This window comes from Hyla sarda, chromosome 5, assembly GCF_029499605.1.
Source record: "Hyla sarda isolate aHylSar1 chromosome 5, aHylSar1.hap1, whole genome shotgun sequence".
In the NCBI taxonomy this organism is placed as follows: Eukaryota; Metazoa; Chordata; class Amphibia; order Anura; family Hylidae; genus Hyla; species Hyla sarda.
The window spans coordinates 189738875-189744414 of record NC_079193.1 but is presented as its reverse complement, the minus strand read 5'-3'; the positions used below and the strand labels follow the sequence as shown (position 1 = coordinate 189744414).

General features: G+C 41.5%; 1 pseudogene; it reads left to right on the top strand.

The window, feature by feature from the left end:
• The first annotated feature begins 2332 nt into the window (after window positions 1-2332).
• On the top strand, window positions 2333-2423 carry LOC130274631 (U2 spliceosomal RNA; annotated as a pseudogene).
• Window positions 2424-5540: the final 3117 nt, after the last annotated feature.

The following is a 5540-nucleotide window of genomic DNA, read 5'->3' as shown; positions in this document are numbered from 1 at the left end:
TGCTTTCAACAGAAATAAAGCCTTAAAGGGGTATACTGGTGGAAAACAATTATTTTCAAATCAACTGGTGCAAGAAAGTTAAACAGATATGTAAATTACATTTATTTAAAAATCTTAACCCATCCAGGACTTATCAGCTGCTGTTTACCACAGAGGAAGTTGTTTAGTTCTTTTCAGTCTAACCACACTGCTCTCTGCTGGCACCTCTGTCCATGTCAGGAACTGTCTGAGCAGAAGCAAACCCCAATAGCAAACCTATCCTGCTCTGGACAGTTCCTGACATGGACAGAGATGTCAGCAGAGAGCACTGTGGTGCGACAGAAAATAACTATACAACTTCCTCTGGAGCATACACCAGCTGATAAGTACTGGAAGGATTACAATTTTTAAATGGAATTGATTTAAAAATCTGTTTAACTTTCAGGCACTGGTTGATTAGAAAAAAAAAATTTCCACCGGAGTACCCCTTTGAATCATGCAAATGGGAATCTTAGTTATTGCAGATACTCTATTTATACCAGTTTATTTTTGTATGTGGATCTTTCTGTTTAAAAATTTAATTTCTTTTCTTTTTCTTTTTTCTTAACCAAAAGCCATAGTTAGAAGGCATAAGGCATATCCACTGATGGGTTTCGTTAATCTGTGCTGCACACGGAGGGCCATTTTTTTTTTATTAGACATTTGTTGAAAAATTGTTGAATATTAACTTAGAAACTCACCTCAGTGTAGGAATAAGCCTTTCTGGTGGTTTAACACAGTGTTTCTTTTTTTCTTTTTTTTTTTTGCTAAATTTTAGATTCAAACGAGAAGTTGATCCATCATAGAAAAGTAAACATACACCAGCCAGAACATTAAAACCACAGGTGACAGGTGATGTGAATAACACTGATTATCTTGAGACAATGGTCCCTGCCAAGGTATGGACAATATTAGGCAACAAGTGAACAGTCAGTTCTTTAAACATCTTATCCCCTATGGATAGGAGGTAAGATGTCTGATTGCCGGGGCCTGCAGCTGGGACCACCGCGATGCCTGTGAAGCATCTGATGTTCGTTTAGAACACTAGGTCATGGCCACGCCCCCTCAATACAAGTCTATGGGAGAGGCCGTTGCAGCAGTCACGCCCCCTCCCATAGACTTGCATTTAAGGGGCCCTTTGCACAAAGTACACTACCCAATGGATCCCATTGACTTGAATACAGCCATCTGGCATCCCATATTTTAGAGACGTTAAGGAGAAAAAAGATTGCACATGCAGTATCTTTTTTTCTGCTTAACTCCCATCCTTTAAACGGGTTGACAACAAAACTCATTTTAGAGGAGCTTAACAGCAGTATGAATCTAGTCTAAGGTAGTGATTAGTGTTGAGCGTGAATATTCAAAATGATAATTTTTACCGCAAATATCGGCACTTCGCGATTTCACGAATATTTTGAATATAGTGATATAAATTCATAATGACGAATATTTGTTTTCTTTTTTTTATTATGCGAATTTATGTGAATATTTATGCAAATATTTATGCGAATATCGGCACTTCCAGACTGGACATTGATCCCTCCCTTCTTTTAGGCAAAATATATAATTGCGCATGCACACTATGCAAATGTAATTACGAATTTTCGCATGGAAAAAAAAGAACGAACATAGCGAATATGAAAATTTCGCGAACATAGCACGAATATTCATCCATGCATTCACAAAATGTTCTGAATTCGAATATGGCCCCTGTGCTCATCACTAGTAGTGATGAGCAGAAGGGGCCATATTCAAATTCGCGATATTTCATGAATATATGGACGAATATTTGTCCTATGTTTGCAAAATTTTCATATTCGCTATGTTCATTTTTTTTTCCATGCGAAAATTCGTAAGGAAATTTGCATAGTGTGCATGCACAATTATATCTTTCACCAAAAACAAGAGAGAGATCAGTGTCCTCTGACTGGAAGTGCCGATAGTCACAAATATTTGCATATTTGTGAATATTTGCATATTTGCGAATATTTGCATTTTCACATATTTGCATATTCACCTATTTCCGCATATTCGCAAAAAAGAAAACAATATTCATCATTACGAATATATCACTGTATTGTAAATATTAATGAAATTGCGAAGTGCCGATATTCACTGTAAAAATTTGTATTTTGAATATTCTTGCTCAACAATAGTCTAAGGTACTGAAACAATTGCCAAATTGTGATGGCTAAAAAACTGAGTCAGAGTATCTTGTGGGATGTTTTCGGTATGCAGTGGTTGGTACGGATTATCTGAAAACTGCCTCAAAAGGCAATAAAAAGCAGAAGGTGGTTTGGTTTGATGAATCACATTTGCTTCTCGGCCTTTTGGCTAAGATCAAGTGTAGTATCGGTTCTTATCAGTTTCATGCTGGTGGCAGGCGACGCCAGTGTGGAGCTGGTGGGGATGGGTGCTGCATGGTAGGGAGCAGGTGTTTCGGGGCATTCTGGGGCTGGTTCTGAGGAATCAGCTCGACGGCTGCCCCGATGTGACCTGTTTCCTCCAGGTCTCGCTATGAGGCTGAGAGGGTCTAGAGCCAAGGTACTTTAGTGCCTCGGGGAGTGGTGACCCCGAGGTGCCGAAACTCACTGGGAGGATAGACTCACTGAGTTGAAGCAGGGGCACCATGATCTCTGCATCTTTGTGGCACTCAACTCTTTATTCCCGGCGTTCTGGCTAGGATCAGAGAAATTTTTATAGATCCGGCTTGATGTCCGGGCAGTATATCTGCACACATTCACTTATTTATGTTTACTTTTTGTCTCACTGTGTCACTTTTTGCATGTTGTGTGTTGTTTGTCAGGATGCGGTAGCCCTTCTGGGTGTCCCGCCTGGCGGTCTAGGGGAGGTGTGTGTGGCCATTAGGTTCCGCACCTCCCTGCAAACACCACGGGTACTCCTGCTCTGGCAGGGTACCTACCGTTATCGGCTCTGCGGGCAGATACCTTGGCTAACACCAAGGGGGATGCGGGTGTCACGATTCGGCTGGCAGGAGGTGGATCCTCTGTGCCAGAGAGGGATTGGCGTGGACCGTGCTAGTGGACCGGTTCTAAGCTGCTACTGGTTTTCACCAGAGCCCGCCGCAAAGCGGGATGGTCTTGCAGCGGCGGTAGCAACCAGGTCGTATCCACTAGCAACGGCTCAACCTCTCTGACTGCTGAAGATAGGCGCGGTACAAGGGAGTAGACAAGAGCAAGGTCGGACGTAGCAGAAGGTCGGGGCAGGCAGCAAGGATCGTAGTCAGGGGCAACGGCAGGAGGTCTGGAACACAGGCTAGGAACATACTGGGAAACGCTTTCACTGGCACGATGGCAACAAGATCCGGCAAGGAAGGAAAGGGGAAGTGAGGTTATATAGGGAAGTGCACAGGTGAATAAACTAATTAAGCCAACTGCGCCAATCAGCGGCGCAGTGGCCCTTTAAATCGTAGAGACCCGGCACGCGCGCGCCCTAAGGAGCGGGGCCGCGCGCGCCGGGACAGGACTGACGGAGAGCGAGTCAGGTACGGGAGCCGGGGTGCGCATCGCGAGCGGGCGCCACCCGCATCGCGAATCGCATCCCGGCTGGGAGAGGTATCGCAGCGCACCCGGTCAGCAGGTCTGACCGGGGCGCTGCGATTGCGAGGAAGTTGCGAGCGCTCCGGGGAGGAGCGGGGACCCGGAGCGCTCGGCGTAACAGCGGGGAGCATTTGTGGTCCCTTAGTAGCTTCGGCAAAAAGGGACATTGAACCTGGAACCTCGCAGGTACCTTTTGGTCCGGAGGCGAAGGGTAAGGTTTGTTGGGGGGCCTCTCTCCTATCGAAGAAGGGCTTACGATAGACCGCATCCGCTGGGCACATTTTATTTGCACTTTTTCTTGCACTTTGGGTGATTCAAGAGCACGTTCCTCGGCTCTTAAATAAAAAAAAATAAAAAGAATCACATTTACTTTTACATCATGTGTTTATCCAGTTGCATTTGCATTGCTTGCAATAGCACCATGTCTTCTGATCTGATGATGCTGTACAAGACTGAAACATGTTGGGGGCTGCTATTTAATTTTTAACAACCTCCAGTCTCTACCAATTATTACCTAAGTGCAGGCTGAAGATAAAGGGGCTTAAATGAATGGTAATTTATAATTAAACCGCAATGCACCATTAAAAAATACATACAGATTCCTTCTTAGTAGGAATAATAAAACTTAGGGAGTGGTTTAGCTGAATTTGTAAATAGTGTTGAGCGGTATAGGCCATATTCGAATTCGCGAATATATGGACGAATATTCGTCATATATTCGCTAAATTCCCATATTCGTAATATTCTTGTTTTATTTTCGCATATGTGAAAATTTGTGTATGCGAAAATTAACATATGCGAAAATTTGCATATACAAAAACTAGCATAAGGGAAAATTTGCATATGCGAAAATTAGCATATGCTAATTTTTGCATACGCGAAAATTCGCACGCCAATCTCACACAGTAGTATTAGAGCCTTCTTTACACCACACAAGCTGAAAGCAGAGAGGGGTGATCACTGTGATGTGTACTGTGGAAAAAAAGAAGATAAAAAAACAAAAAACAATATTCGTAATTACGAACATATAGTGCTATATTCGCGAATATTCGCAAATATGCGATATTCGCGAATAAACTTCGCATTGCGAATATTTGTGTGCAACACTATTTGTAAATAGGCTATTCCAGATTTGATAATAATTGATAAAAGTGAAGTCTTAATATAAGCTCTAAGCATAGTTGAAAATGAGGGGAAATTTTTTAAGTCTCTAGGGAATTGGGAATTACTTTGGCCATTGTTTTGATGACCAAAGGGGTACCTACAAAATATAAGGCTGGTCCTTTGACTTAAAAGGGGCTCTATTCCTTCTCACTTCTCTCCTTTCTGAAAAAAAAGCTCACAAAGGGACACTGCTCACATTGGAAGTCCCATCTTTTTTAGCTACTCTCAACTCTTAATATGGGTCTCTTATTGGCTCAAAGTTCCCTATTAAGTTGTTGGATAAAATATTTTCTAAACCAAACCACATCTTTCAGCATTCATTTTTAAGAAAAATCTTTCATCAGTCACAAGAAACTCTAAATGTAGGGGTCCTAGATTTACATTTAATGAGTCAGACATCTATGTGGAGTTTGTATGTTATTTTTCTGATTGCATGGTTACACCCACATTCTGCAGAAAATATTGGTCAACTGCCATCATGAGAAATTATTCTACTGTGTTTGTATAAAATAGGAAATGCATTGAGAAGTGATGGAGAAGTGATAAAATAATGGCCCTAGGGAACATCCCGTATACCATTAATACCATACTATAAATAAATGAAATAGTGGAATAATCACTGCGGAAAAATAAAATCTTGGAAATAGAGATCCAAAAACTCATTAAATGATTGATCGACTATTTGTAACTTGCTCCCTGGTCACATTATTAAATGGTTCTTCCATTTTAACAAACTCAAAAGTAATTAGACAAACTAATAATTTTAAACAAAAGTTTCATTATTTCTATTATTTTTTT